General features: G+C 44.8%; 1 long non-coding RNA gene across 1 annotated transcript; it reads right to left on the bottom strand.

Annotated features, from left to right (window-relative positions):
* Nucleotides 1-9,443: 9,443 nt before the first annotated feature.
* On the bottom strand, nt 9,444-14,110 carry LOC115251256 (uncharacterized). Its single transcript, XR_003889825.1, has 4 exons — nt 14,072-14,110; nt 12,330-12,443; nt 9,758-9,859; nt 9,444-9,487 (listed from the first exon to the last, which is right to left on the bottom strand). It is a non-coding gene; the product is annotated as an uncharacterized lncRNA (long non-coding RNA).
* Between the last annotated feature and the right edge of the window lie 1,970 nt (nt 14,111-16,080).

The raw sequence follows: 16,080 nt of genomic DNA, 5'->3' as shown, positions 1-16,080 counted from the left end.
TTTTTGGTTCGACCTCTCTTTGTGAATCAGCCTTTTCTGACATGAACTTCATCAAGAACCAACACAGAAGACGCCTCCCTGATGCACATCTGCCAGACTCACTCAGAGCTGCACTGTCAAGTTCCCCACCAGAGGACAACACACTGGTAACCGCAGCAACGCCAGGCTTCCCCCCAACGGACAAAGAAACGGACACCAGATTTGGTGTCTCCTTCAGAATTTGTTAAATGTGTTTGTAAAATGTGACAATTGTTTATGTTAAAATGTTCATGTGAAAAAATCTGCAGACTCAAGTGTGAAGTTCAAAACGTAATCAGATTCATTTTAAAATCTGAAAGTTTATTTTTGTATTTTACATGATTTATTTGTACAAACGTGGTGCAAAGTAATTCATGATTTGTTAAAAACTGTCAGTGGCTGGTAAAAATGGGACATTGTGATTTCCTAGGACTGTTGGAGAAGTGATAATTTTAAAATGGTTTTGAACATTTTTTTGCAATTTGAAAAACAAAATATAGAAATAAAGTGTTGCATATTGATATTTATCTGTTCCCGATCTTGTTAAATCATTGTTGATATTGATTGTGAGAAATCATTAACATGATCAGTGTCTTTGCAGAGATGAATATCATTAACTATTAATAATGACATTTAGTTAAAGGTAAATTGAGCAAATTGGCTATTTCAGAAGTGTGTATCAAACTGGTAGCCCTTCACATGATTCAGCACCCAGGAAGTAGCTCTCCGTCTCAAAAAGGTTGTTGACCCCTGCACTAGACTATATGCAGTCATTTTAAAAATTTCCAATGAACATTGGATCAGTCTGGCCCTCGGCTTGGAGCTACATTTTTTATTTGGCCCTCCGTCCATTTGACTTTGACACCCCTGATTTAAATGAATCAGGATGTTTCCATCAGTGGTTAAAAATCCGGTGAATGTGATCATCAAAATGCACAAATTCTGTCTTAAATCAGTATCAGCCGTCTTTGTTCATTTAAATATATGGAGCAGTGATCCAGGATTAAACGTTGCTGTTGTCCAAGATTACTGACTGATCCATGATGTGTAACAGATTTCTATTATATCGATTAACGTGAATGTTTGCATTGAAATTTGACAGAAATCTGCAGAATGTAAACTGTATAAAAGTTACCTTTCACAGAAACAGTTGCAGTCTCATTATGGGCTGTAACTGGAGGAGCTCCAGCTTATGTCATTAGAACCTACATGATTCATTTTATTCATGCTTTTACCAGGTAAAAATGTACCTTTTCTGCCCCCAATAAAAGAGTTCCTCTGGTAATGACTTTTATTAGCACATGGGCAAACAGGAACTCAGGCAGACACTAAGGAAACACAGGAAATAATCCGTTCTTCAGGCTCAGGGCCCACACAAAGTCTATGGGTTGCAGGCTCGGGGAGTGGGTCGAGCAGAGCCGGAATGCGGAACCAAGGGGGAAGGACGTAAATCCTCGGAACCGTGCAGTTCCGCTGACAGCGGGCAGGAGTGACAGAAAGGGGCTTACAGGAGAGGAGGCTGACGATGTAGCGGAGCAGACTGGGGACGAGCAGCAGCGAAGTCGGGGCCAGGCGGAGAAGTCAAAACCAGGTGAGCAGACAGGAACCAGAAACGCTGAGGCAGAAGTCGTAGTCAGGGGCAGAAAGCAGGTAGGTTGTCCAGGGAACAGGCGAGGCAGGCAGAACGAAGACAGGCAGGGTCGGTAACGGGGAATCCAGCAGGGAAATAACACTGGAGAGTCTCGCATCAAGGCAGAAGAACAATCTGGCAAAGAGTGAGAGTGCAGGGGAGGCTGATAGCAGGGCTGATTGGGAATGAGCTGCAGCTGTGCTGCAGGTGAGTGGAGCAGAGGCAGAGGAACAGGAGGGAACTGGGGGAATGGAGCTGTGACAAACGGTGATCTACATGTAGCTATATGTAGCTATAGCGTCATTGGCCTCCACTCCAGCCGCTCCTGGTAGTTCCTCAAAAACACTGAGTTTTTAGTGGATGCACAATCTGTGGAAGCCAACATAGAAACTTCTGAAGAGCCAAAGTTCTTGCAACAAAAATATAGTCCCCAATTAGGTTGTTTTGTTATCACACGACCTCGTCCCCATTATCTTAAGAGAATATAAAAGAATGAGTGGCGATAGAAAAGAGAATGAGACGTTTTTGGCGCGTGTCGCTCTTGATTTTGTGTTTATTTTTGCAGTAAACCTAAAGGAGGCCTTTTCACTTTATGTTTGATTCCATTTAAGCTGATATTCCATTCTTGACATCTTTAAATTTACAGTATTCATGGGAGCTTTATTTGGTCATTTTGCTTCTTTTTATTTACTATTTCCCACATTTATTATTTGTTTTTATTAGATTGCAATAAATCATATAACATTGAACAGACTGACTAAAGTCAAATGACCTGCGGTTCCCACCGATAGCCGTCATTCTGATGGGTTTTTGCTGGCTGCAGCTGAAATATTCCAATGCTCCATGTCACAGATACAGTAAATACTAAACCCTAAAGATTCTGAAGGCATGATGTAAAATAGTAACGTATAATACAGACATTTGAAGAGACAATTAAGAGAATGTTTTCATGCTTATAAGAGTGGCCGAGGAGACATTTAGAACTTTATAAAGAAGCATTGTGTGATACCAGGAACTACCAGGCTCATCTTTAAAGGCACAACCTGTCTTAGATGACTTCCTGTCTCCCTCACCATCTCCCTCCTCGTTGGCTGGTGTCTACCAGGCACCCTCACGTAGTTTTGTCTAATTTTGGTTACCATCTATCGGCTTTTTCATTGTCCTTAAATCAATTTATCATGAATAAGTGGTCCCCGTGTGGCCCTCCCTCCTTAAGGAACTGGGCACAACACACACACTCAGAAAGTGTGAGGACCCTCGGATGGAATAATGGACATTTTTGAGAATGGTGTTTACCTCAGAGTTTCCAGTCGGCAGTTTGGAAAGTGGAGAAAACCATAGAGCAGCTTCACTCCTGAATCCTGCAGCTGGTTCTCACTCAGGTCCAGTTCTCTGAGATGGGAGGGATTGGACCTCAGCGCCGAGGCCAGAGAGTCACAGCTGATCTCTGATAAACTGCACTTAATCAATCTGAAAAATGCAGGATAAGGTTATACGGTGCAGGTCTGCATGTTATCTGCATCAGTACTAAACCTACGTTAGTTCTTAGTTGGGTCAGACCTGAATTCACGATATTACAAGGAATTTTTTTAATGTGGTGCATCACAGCAGTGTTGAGAACAGCCTCACTTCACCATCTTAGCAGCTGGTATATAGGTAGAAAAATGAAGACTGACCTGAGCCTCTCCAGTTTACAGTTTGGACTCTCCAGTCCAGAACAGAGCAGCTTCACTCCTGAATCCTGCAACGTGTTGAAGCTCAGGTCCAGAACCCTCAGATGGGAGAGGTTGGACTTCAGAGCTGAGGCCACAGAATGACAGCTGGTCTCTGATAAACTGCAGTCACTTAGTCTAAAATAACAATTATTTTGAGAGAAGACAAATAAAAATCAACATGTACCAAAGCAAAACACAGCTTACAAGCAACAAACCTCTCGTCCTGCACCGGCTTATCTGCCGTATGTTCGTATTTTGGGTTCTTTCAGGGTGGTTGGACAAGATCTACACCGTATGTAAAGTGTGTGTGGGTCAAAATACCTTCCAAGTTTGTGAGACCACATTTCTCAATAGCACTCAACTCTTGTCAGGAGCGACCCACTCCTGATAGCTTGTGGGTGATGCTGCAGCGACCCTGCAATCCCTACACTCTCTGGTGAAACCAAATCAAAGGTTTTAGACACTGCTGGATGCTGGAAGGGTGGCTATAGTCTGGACGCAGAGTTCCCCTGACTGCACATTTCTCCAACAATGATTGGCAGCTGGTGTCACTTGTTCTCCAGATGAGAGAAGGAAAGAGAGCCACCCCACAGTGTGTTTGATTGCCCCACTGCAAGCTAAATGCTGCCAGAAAACATTGCAGGAGCATCAATTCCCCTCAGGTCATCAACAAGGACCTCAGAAAAAGGTGCAGCTGCCACCTACTAGAGACAAGCACACTGAGCTGAGATTCAAAGCCCTCTCCTCCCAAGAGAAGAGCTTGTTTGTTGGAGGCTCTTCTGGGCGATACCTGGTGCCACAGCTCCAGCTCAGCCCGTCTCTGGAGCTGAGGTGGAGCTTAGCAAGTTTCATGGTTCTCCAGCACTTCCTCTCGCTGAGGACCTTCTCAGCTGGTGGTTTCTGCTCCACCTTCCAAGTTGAGCAAGTGATACTTCTGCATTCCTGCCACCAGTGTCTCTGCAGAAAGAGTCTTCTCTACTGTTTTATATTATATTATAGAAAATTAGGATTTTTGGTTGATGTCTTAGATTTTGTTGACCAAAAGCAGGTTTTTCTTTAATAACATAGAAAGATTCGATGAGAAGAGAAAATGTATTATTTTATGAACTACTTCCACTACTATTATAGACACATACTTCCATATTGTCTTAGATTGCAAGCTGCATTTATTGCATCGTTCATAGAAAGTCATATTTGTGAGGAGAAAAACTCAAATAAGGTCATTTTCTTTCATGATCATTACAAAAGAAGGAGGCGATGAACAAACAGATTTATATAAAAATGTGTGAAAACTTATGCATGGAAACCTTTTTAAAATGGTTGCATTGTGTAGAATCGGTGTAGAATCAACTTGTTGACTTCTGATTTGGACTCCAATGGAAGTGAGGTGCAACAATTGTGGATGCTGAAAGCTTCAGATCTTCATGAAGGTTTCTGTGGTTGGACTGACCTGCTGCCCCTTTAAGAGGGAGGCAGGTTTGGGCTTCTGGCTGGAATGAAGCCACCTAAGATGAGAATGATTGCAGGCTTTCAGTATCAAGGTTTAACAGGGTGCTCACTTCACACTTGGGCTTTTCTCTTTTTTGGGATGGTTTTCTCAGTAGAGAAGGGGCATGGCACACTGCAGCAGCTTTCTTTTTGGGTTTGCTAGTTTAAGAACCATTTTTGATTTGTCTGAATGTTTGGGCGGTTTTGTGGCCAGCCTAAAATAAAACAAGACAAATCTACAACTGATACTTCCTTTCTAGTCATTGATGACCATCCTCACATGGGACAGATTTCCACAACCAATTTAATACTGCAAATCTGTCCTGTGTGGTCTTTTTTCTGAGAACTGTAACACTACGTTTATAACAAAGATCAAACATGTAAACATTTATTGTCTAACTAGTTACACCTGGGAAAGTACTGGATCATCTCTGACTGACCTGAGAGTCTCCAGCTTACAGAGAGGATCCTGGAGAAAACCACAGAGCTGCTTCACTGCTGGATCCTTCAGCTGGTTCTGACTCAGCTCCAGAACCCTCAGATGGGAGGGATTGGACCTCAGCGCCGAGGCCAGAGAGTCACAGCTGATCTCTGATAAACTGCAGCCACTAAGTCTGGAAAAGGAATCATGGCAAGAAATGATCACTTATTGGAGGAAAAGTCATATTACACTTACTCAAAATCATTATTTCATTTTATTTCATTATTTAATCAGGGCCCTTGGAGTCAGGAGAGCTCTGGCCCCCCCACTGATAAATTGGGATATTACAGCAACAACATCGTTAAAAAGTATCAATAAAATTGACTTTCAATGGCTCATTTATATTCATACTAAACTTCTCTTCTCCAAAAGTCAATGGAGTTTATCTTGAAGCCTTTTATTGTTTAGTTGTTATGTCGAAGATAAAAGAAAGCTGACCTGAGAGTCTCCAGCTTACAGAGAGGATCCTGGAGAAAACCACAGAGCAGCTTCACTCCTGGATCCTTCAGCTGGTTCCTACTCAGGTCCAGTTCTCTCAGATGGGAGGGATTGGACCTCAGCGCCGAGGCCAGAGAGTCACAGCTGATCTCTAATAAGGTGCAGCACAACAGCCTGGAAAAGGAATAAATGGGGCAAATAAAAACACATTTCTAAATCTGAAAATGAAGAGAAAAGCAGAAAATGTAAAGAAATTTAGAAAAGACCAACAGAGGCCTCCTGACCTGAGCGTCTCCAGTCTGCAGTTTGGATGCATCATTGCAGAAGACAGTAACTTTACTATGGCATCTGTCAGGCTTTTGTTCCAGATTAAGCTCAGCTCCCGTAGATGAGAAGGGTTTGACGTCATTGCTGAGGCCACAACTTCCCAATGACTCTTTGAAAGAAAACTACCAGACAGTCTGTTGTGTATGAAACAAAAATAGTGAGTCAAACTTTGGGATTTCTAATCAACTTATCTGAGAATCTACCTAAAGACAAATGTAGCTCATTTCCTGGAAAAGCTAAATTCAACACCGTAGAGCAACAGTTTGAACGACCATCAGATCTGAAATGCATCTGAATTATTCTTAATGTGGGACCCATAATGCCTGGCATGCATAGGGACATGGACCCCCCCATTCTCATATTTAATTTATTTAATTTTTGTTATTTTGCATGTAATGTTTTAGTGTGTTGCTGGTGGTTAAAATGAGTGAGGCTCACGCAGGCATTTTTGGGGCAGCTTCGGGGTCTTCGGGGGAAAAAGAGCGCGCAGATTTTTCGAGAAGACCGGGGTGAAGCATGAGACAGGACGGTAGGCTCCACGTTGTGTTACTGTATTGACCGCTGGATTAAAGTTATAAAAAGAACCCACCCATGCACGCCTGGACAGTCAATTATTGTATCCAAGTGTGCAACATTAACATTTGTCTTATTTTAGAACAGCTCATAATTACTCAATATTTAAAATGATTGTAGCAAATGGTTTAAAGAAACGTGCATCTTTTTATTTGTCTATCGGCTCTTTGGATATTTTGCATTTCATACAATTTGTACGATCGTGCGTCAAGTCTTAATTCAGCGATCCGATCGATGACATCAGAGTCTCTGGTTGCATCGATTGCCCTCAGCTTCTGTTATATCTGCCTGTTTTCCTTCAAATCATTTTCACTGCACCTTTTGTTGCTAGTGATGAAGTTGCCACCTAACGGGTGTGGAAAGGCTCAAACAACTTTGTGGGTCACATAAAGGCTCCAAACGGAACCGCCACAAAGACCTAAAACACCCATTTAAACCAACGAGGCCGGCTGTTTTTACGTTGAACAAATGAAGCAAAATAGTCACGTGTCATTATTTAAAATGAGTTTTTCTGTCGTTTGAATATGATGTATACAAACAAACAAAAGTTATTTAATGACATGACAGTAATTTCATGATAGTAAGTTAACTTGTGGCTCCTATTATTCCTGCCTTATGTTGGTTTGTCTGGATTGAACTTTGAACTTATATCCAGCCAGTGTTGAACATATGTTGAACTATTTTTGTTTTAAATTCATGGACGCTGCAATGGAAATAAAGAATTGAAGGAATGACCACTGGAGGGGGTATTGCTACCTGACATGATCCACTCGCTTGATTTAAACGTCGATGTCCGGCCCCAAAAATCTTTACTTACACGGCCTTCCTGCAGTTCCTCACAGCTGGAATCATGAGGTGTTGTACTGCTGCAGGTTCAGCTCATCCAGAACCTCCTCTGACATCTGCAGCAGGTAGGCCAGAGCTGAACAGTGGATCTCTGACAGTTCCCTCTCTGATTTCTTCTCTGACTTCAGGAACTCTTGGATCTCCTGATGGACTGACTGATCCTTCATCTCCATCAGACAGTGGAAGGTGTTGATGCTTCTGTCTGGGGAGATTTCATCACTGTTCACCTCCTTCAGGTTGTTGAGGACCTTCTGGATGGTTTCTGGGTGGTTCTCCATCTGATCCAACAGTCCTCCCAAGATCCTCTGATTGGACTCCAGAGAGAGACCATGAAGGAAGCGAACAAACAAGTCCAGGTGGCCATTTTTACTTTCAAGAGATTTCATTAGTGCTCTCATGAGGAAGTTATCAAGAGATATGACTAGATCGTTCTTTAACAACCCAGCAAACCGGTTTGGTTTCCAATATTTTAGGAACTGACTTATAACCACTGTGTCTTTCCTGGTGTAACAGTGGAACATGTAGACGGCAGCCAGAAACTCCTGAATGCTCAGATGAACAAAGCAGTAGACTGATTTCTGGAAGATCACACTCTCTCTTTTGAAGATCTCTGTACAAACTCCTGAGTACACCGACACCTCGGAGACGTCCAGTCCACATTGCTTCAGGTCTTCTGAGTAGAACATGATGTTTCCTTTCTCCAGATGTTTAAACGCCAGCCGACCCAACTTCAGAAGGAGTTCTTTGTCAGCCTCAGTCAGTTCCTCTGGTCTCTGCTTTCCTCCATACTTCTGCTTCTTCCTCTTTATCTGAACCCTCAGGAAGTGTGAGTAGAGGTCAGTCAGGGTTTTGGGCAGCTCTCCTCTCTGGTCTCTGGTCATCATGTCCTCCAGAACTATAGCAGTGATCCAGCAGAAAACTGGGATCAGACACATGATGTGGAGGCTCCTGGAGGCCTTGATGTGTGAAATGATTCTCTTGGACAGATCTTCATCACTGAACCTCCTCCTGAAGTACTCCTCCTTCTGGGAGTCAGTGAAGCCTCGTACTTCTGTGATCCTGTCAACACACGAGGGAGGAATCTGATAGGCTGCTGCAGGTCTGGAGGTGATCCAGATGAGAGCTGAGGGAAGCAGTGTCCCCTGGATGAGGTTCACCAGGAGCACGTCAACTGAGGATACTTGTGTGACATCAGAGATGACCTGATGCTTGTTGAAACCCAGTGAAAATCTGCTTTCATCCAGGCCATCAAAGATGAACAGAAGTTTCCAGACAGCTCTTCTGCTCTGATCTTCTGTAATGTTGGATGGAAAACATGAAGCAGTGAGAGAAGACTGTGCTGCTCATCTCTGATCAAGTTCAGCTCCCTGCATGAGAGCGGAAGCACCAGACTGATGTCTTGGTTCTCCAAACCTTCTGCCCAGTCCAGACTGAACTTCTGCACTGAGAAGGTTTTTCCAACGCCGGCGACACCGTTGGTCAGAACCACTCTGATGTGTCTCTGTTGCTCAGATAAGACTTTGAAGATGTCCTGGCACTTGATTGGAGTGTCCTGGATGTTCTTCTTGGAGGTTCTCTCAAGCTGTCTCACCTCATGTTGTGTGTCCACCTCCTCACTTTGTCCCTCAGTGATGTAGAGCTCAGTGTAGATCTTGTTCAGCAGGGTTCCACTTCCTGCTTCATTAGTTCCTTCAGTCACATGTTCACATCTGCTCTTCAGACTCATCTTATGACCTTCTCTCACCTCCTGCAGATCACCTCCTGAAAATAAGTAAACCAATGATTTCCATCTATAATAAATCATCAACACAACTACAAATTCATGACATCACTAGTTCATTTTTATATTTAACAATTTTACTTTGTTTGGGCATTTCAGCATCTCCAGATCTGCTTCCAGATTGTGAACAAGAGGAGTCTCCTGGTGGAGCTGACTGGTCCCAGTTTGATAGGATGTGCTCCCCCCTCTCACTATGAAACAGATCTCTATTAGTCCTTTGATTTATAGGATGAAAAAACCTGATCAAGACTCAATATTGTTCCAGCATTTATGTCTGAATTCATCTTTCAGTTTAAACATGATTCTTGTTTCTAATCAACAATATTCTCATTAAGTATGTAACTATATGACTGTCTGAGGTTTAAGTGTTAAACATCTCCAATAATAAACTCACAACCTGCTGCTGTTAATGTGACTAACAGCTGTCACACAAACACATCATCACGCTTTAGTTTTCTTACATTTTCTCTGAACTTCTGAAGGTTATTATTACACCTTTGGACCAGTCACTCTTCAGGGACACACAGCTGGGCACTGTGGACTCTGCTCTGTCCTCGTCCATCCTGAGGAAACATCAGAAATAGTGATGAGACTGTGATGAAGGTAAATAATCTGGAGAGGTTGTAGTTAAATAATCCCAATTCACTGCATTTTTATCAAACAGGAACATTTCAGATCAGGGGGGCCGTTCTTCCCAATCACACCTCTCCAGGTCTCACTGTCGCTGCCGACTTGAGCATTGAAGTCACCCAGGAGGAGGAGGGAGCCCCCAGGAGGAGCACTCTCCAGCACTCCCTCTAAGGACTCCAAAAAGGGTGGATACGCTGAACTGCTGTTTGGGCCACAGGATTCGTCCCCCCACCCGAAGGCGAAGGGAGGCTACCCTCTCATCCACCGGGGTAAACTCCAATATCCAGGCACTGAGCCGGGGAGCAACCAGAATTGCCACCCCTGCCCATCGCCTCTCACCATCGGCAACTCCAGAGTGGTAGAGAGTCCAACCCCTCTCGAGAAGACTGGTTCCAGAGCCCTTGCTGTGCGTCGAGGTGAGGCCGACTATATCTAGTCGGAACTTCTCAACCTCGCACACCAGCTCAGGCTCCTTTCCCACCAGAGAGGTGACATTCCATGTCCCTAGAGCCAGTTTATGCAGCCGGGGATCAGACCGCCAAGGTCCCTGCCTTCGGCCGCTACCCGACACACAATGCACCCGACCCCCCTGGCCCCTCCTGCAGGTGGTGAGCCCACGGGAAGGGGGTCCCATGTTGCCTCTTCGGGCTGTGCCCGGCTGGACTCCATGGGCAGAGGTCTGGCCACATGGGGCTCGCCAACGTGCCCCGCCCCCAGGCCTGGCTCCAGGAGGGGGCCCCGGTGACCCGCATACGGGCAAGGGAAACTTGGCACCAATGTTGTTTTTCTTCATTAGGGGGTCCTGGGCTACGCTTTGTCTGGTCCCTCACCTAGGACCTGTTTGCCATGGGTGGCCCTACCAGGGGCATAAAGCCCCAGACAACGGAGCTCCTAGGATCATTGGGACAGGCAAACCCCTCCACCACGATAGGGTGGTAGCCCAGGAGGGTATTGGACTTCTGTGCTCGTCTCAGATTGTCCATAACAAACATCTTGTTCAGGAATAAAGGCGTCCACATGTGCACTTGGCCCCAGGACGCCTTAGGCCGCAGATCGATGATCGACTTTGTGGTCGCGTCATTGGATTTGCGGCCGCATGTTCTGGACACTCGGGTGAAGAGAGGGGCGGAGCTGTCAACTGATCACCACCTGGTGGTGAGTTGGCTCCGATGGTGGGAAAGGATGCCAGACAGACCCGGCAGACCCAAACGTGTTGTGAGGGTCTGCTGGGAACGCCTGGCGGAGTCTCCCGTCAGAAGGAGCTTCAACTCACCCCTCCGGGACAGCTTTGACCATGTCCCGGGGGAGGCGGGGGACATCCGTATCTAAATGGAGAGCTGTAGCACTCTGCAATGATGGATATTGTTGGGAAACTTTAAAATATATGCCTAGGAATTTTTGTGAGATGATGTTAACCCATGTAGGAGAAATGACCAGTTAAAAACACAAGCAATTATCAGTTTTAAAAGATTTACCACACTAAAATTAACATGGGAGTTAATGGGAGCAAACGCCTGACATGTTGGTGCACCGTTTCATTTTAAGGACCTGATGAATTTCATTTTTCACGATAGTAGAGGCTAATACCCACAAAATGATGTTTTGTATGGTTGTGAAATGTTCTAAGGCAGAGTTATTGTTACGATACATGGTGGTAGCGGACCCGAACGCAGGCCAGGACACAGTGGTGGAGAAGTCAAGGGCTTTATTTACAGGGAAGGGGAGCACACAACAGAAACAGTCCTCCTGGACCGCATGGGGATCGGGAGGCAGCGTCCGCCCGTCCCAGGTCCATCGGCGAGTTCCCAAACCAGACGCAGTCCCCCTGGACTGCCGGGAACTCGGAACACCGGTGAGTCCTCCACACGCTGCAGTCCTCCTGGACCGGCGAGGACCCGGGAGTCCGGCGCGACACGCTCGCCTCACGAACGTGCCCCGAGACCCTGAGGGCAGAGGCAGTCCTCCTAGACTGCAGGGGAGCAGGAGCGGTCCTCCAGGAGACACGGAACAGGAACAGGAGAGGCCCTCCAGGAAAACCGGAAGCTCGGGGACAGGAGTGGCCCTCCAGGGCAACAGGAACACAGGAACAGGAGCGGTCCTCCAGGGAAACCGGAAGCACGGGAATAGGAGCGACCCTCCAAGGCAACAGGAACACAGGAACAGGAGCCAACACCAAGGAACCCAAACTAGCTCCCAACACGAACAGACACCACACACGAACAGACACCCCGGCACTGACAGGCAGGCACAACCTGCTTAAATAGGCAGCAAGATGTAAATTGCCTACAGGTGCGCCCACCTGCAGTGCCAGCTGCACCCAATTGTGCTCAACACCGCACCCTGCAGGCCAAAGACAGACACAACCCAGAAATCCCAACAGTTATGTGGTTCAGAAAACCTTACTTTAAAGGTGAGCCTTGAGGTCCGATACCGAACTTTAAAGGTTCGTCTTTGGACCGGTCACTCTTCAGGGACACACAGCTGGGCACTGTGGACTCTGCTCTGTCCTCGTCCATCCTGAGGAAACATCAGAAATAGTGATGAGACTGTGATGAAGGTAAATAATCTGTAGAGGTTGTAGTTAAATAATCCCAATTCACTGCATTTTTATCAAACAGGAACATTTCTAATACATTCTGGATAACAACTGAATCAATAAATCAATGATGTCTCTGTATAATTTTCATGTTTTCAGAGTTTAAGCTGCTTTTTTTAACTGTTCCCTGCAGTGAGAAAAGAACTGGCACCTTTTCCAGCCCCTCATCCTGCAGCACTGAATGTGCTCTAAAGTTCTTTCCAGAGCAAACGTCTCTGCACTTGCAGCAACATGTTGTAGTCATGGATCCGTGAGGAGAACCGGATACAGGAAACGCCCCCACTTTGATCCCAAAACCCAACTGGTGGCCAACGGTGGTCCGGCAACGACGGGGACGCTGGTCCATCGGGCCCACAACGCTGGTTTTCCACAGGCCAACATGGTGAAAGGACTGTCTTCAGCTCAGCCAATAAATTATCTGGTGCTACATAAACATACTAGTCAGGACTTTTTAACTTCCCTCATTTGTTCCCCTCTTCAATTATTTCTATGATCCAAGTCCTCAAAGATCACTGCTCTATTTAAAATAGATGAAAGCAATGACACCCACTCCTGCATTTCTTTCACAGTGGTTCCACAACATAGAACAATAAACCACTGTGAGAAAACGTGCAACATGAACCAAAATCCTGTTGGTGTCCTGTGATCCTGTGTGGATTTATTTATTTAGTTATTTTTAAAGTTTTCTGTCTTAAATAATACCAAAATATCCAGCTGTTACCTGGACTGTTGAACAACTCTAATAACTCAACGACGGGGACGCTGGTCCATCGGGCCCACAACGCTGGTTTTCCACAGGCCAACATGGTGAAAGGACTGTCTTCAGCTCAGCCAATAAATTATCTGGTGCTACATAAACATACTAGTCAGGACTTTTTAACTTCCCTCATTTGTTCCCCTCTTCAATTATTTCTATGATCCAAGTCCTCAAAGATCACTGCTCTATTTAAAATAGATGAAAGCAATGACACCCACTCCTGCATTTCTTTCACAGTGGTTCCACAACATAGAACAATAAACCACTGTGAGAAAACGTGCAACATGAACCAAAATCCTGTTGGTGTCCTGTGATCCTGTGTGGATTTATTTATTTAGTTATTTTTAAAGTTTTCTGTCTTAAATAATACCAAAATATCCAGCTGTTACCTGGACTGTTGAACAACTCTAATAACTCTAAGAGCTTTTCACCTGTCACATAATGTCACTCTTCCTGCTTCGTCTGAACAGAATACTTTCACTTTTAAAACCTAATCAACAGCTTTATGGCGTATATATTACTACCATTAAAGCATTCTGGGAGGGTTTAAAGTTCTTTTAGAATCAGTTGCAAAGAGCAGAAAAATAAACTAAACTTCACTTAGAAAGACTATTCAACTATAACTAAAGCCAGACTATAAGAAAGTTAAATAAGACCGATTCATTTATAATATATAACAATGTTTTGTGCTGAAACTCATTAACTCAGTGAAGTCTCATTAATTCAAATCTTGATTTTATCTCCAAACACAACTGTCAATTCTTTTCAATAATACTCTTCGTTTCCACTCACCTTGTCGGTCTTCAGTCTTCCTGCTTAGTCTGAAAGGAATACTTTTAAAAACTCGTTTGTTGGGTTCCCAGTTTCTGGGACCGTTGTTGCTGGTGTCTACCTGCAGGGGGCGTGGAGGAGCCGCTCATCAGCCACAGCTGGCCCCGCAGACACACGCACCTGCGGTCTCTCTTCAATCTCCCGTTAGATTTAAGGACAGAACTCCCGTCTGCCAGCGGCGGAGTGTTTTCGGCCTCATCGCCAAACCCTGACTTCTGTGGCTTGACTATTTTTGAGAGTTTTCCTCGCGGACTTGTTTTGGACTCTCTCGAGGTCTCTCCGCCTCTCTGTGAACGCGGACCGAACTGTTCTTGTTCACTTTAAAATAAAGACGCTTTTTGGACACCATTCTCCACCATTATTCAACCTGGTTAAATAAATAAGATTCATGATGCGTCACAGATTTTGAAAGACTTGTAAAAGCAGCACATTTCTGCAGCCCTGGAGTCCAGGAGGAGCAGCAGAGGTCAGAATGTGTCGGAGCGCGTTTAACTATTGTCTGCAGTTCCAGGCGTGTCCACCGGGTGGCGGTAAAGCACCACATGATATTTCTCCTTTTTGGAACTTCAGCTGCGTTGAGCTTTAAATCTTCACCTGTCGCTCCCTTTAAGCTCTAAACTTTGCGGTTCTGTGTGTAGTTTGTTGGTTTAAATATTTTTGATGAATCCTGATGACGACTGAAACTGTCAATGACCAATAGAAAGTTCGTCCATTTTTCTACTGCGTCACACATTTTCATTATTTATTGTCATTTTTGGGTCTGAACTGGACCAGTTCTGTGAGCTGTTTTGCATTTTCTGTGGACCAGATGTTCCAGGCAGGTTCCATCATCGGACACAGATGGAGACAGGTCACGTGACAACAGTCAGCCTTTAGTTCTTTATTACAGGAGGATCTGGTTTATAAACAGACACGTATCTGCAAAATACTAAAAAGTATATGAACCCAAAGTACTAAAAAGTCTACATACACGCACACGCGTGTATTAAGTGTTTATACACACGTTTGCGCGCACGTGCACTCTTTATATTCATATAATAACTGTTAGTTTCTAAAACACCAAAGTAGAGTCACTGAGGCACGGCTTCACCTCCTTTACACCGAGGTTTCCCTGAGCAGGTGTGATGAACTGTTGCAGAAGGAAAAGCATGGAACATGTTAATAATCGGACACAAAAACACTCAGGTTTATTGTCTGGACCTCGCCATCCCTTTGGGGAGGATCATCTCATTCTTCAGCTTTGAACTGTCAGAGTTCAAAGGTTTCTGACCTCTAGTGTCATATTTTCATCTCTTCAGAAATTATCATGTTGAACATTTTGTCTTCCAAATGGAAAAGAAAAAAAATTCTTCCCATCTGAAATTCGGGGCGAGACAATCCGAAAAAGGCAACTATCTCCAAATATGAGCTTTCTGAGCGACTGATGTGAAGCTGGTGAAACCAGTTTGACGACCATTGTGAAACCAGGAGCAGTGTAAATGAGGGGGGGGGGGGGGGGGGACAGTGAGTGGATGCTGCATTCATCAAACACACAATAGTCAGAAGAGAAGAAGGAAGAACAGAAGCCCGTGTTCCTCCGTGTTGGTGTGGAGACGCCTGTTTGGAGGAGCAGGAAGCAGGCTGGACTCTTCCAGCTGGCTTTAATGCCACTTCTCTTCTGAGAACCTCCCAGCAGCTTTCTCTCCACCATCTTTTTACGCTGAAGGTTTTTGATCATTTCAGGTCAGATGTTCTTGGACTGAGGTTAAAAATGTTTGTTCTTGTGCTCGGAGCGAACCGATGATCCTCTAAAGTCAGGCATCCTAAAGGTGGATGTTTTCTGAGGCGTGGAGGCTTTAAAGTGGCGCTTTTACCCACTTGTCCTCATTCTGTTGGAAACTTGATACAAAAACCTTTTCTGGAGCTTCATGTTCTGCTTTTTTGAAGGAATGAAGGAATTTCATCAGCGCTGCCGGGGGCTGAGCAGGCTT

The sequence above is a fragment of the Takifugu rubripes genome, chromosome 10 (genome assembly GCF_901000725.2).
Source record: "Takifugu rubripes chromosome 10, fTakRub1.2, whole genome shotgun sequence".
NCBI lineage: Eukaryota > Metazoa > Chordata > Actinopteri > Tetraodontiformes > Tetraodontidae > Takifugu > Takifugu rubripes.
This window is presented reverse-complemented; position numbering and strand designations above follow the sequence as displayed.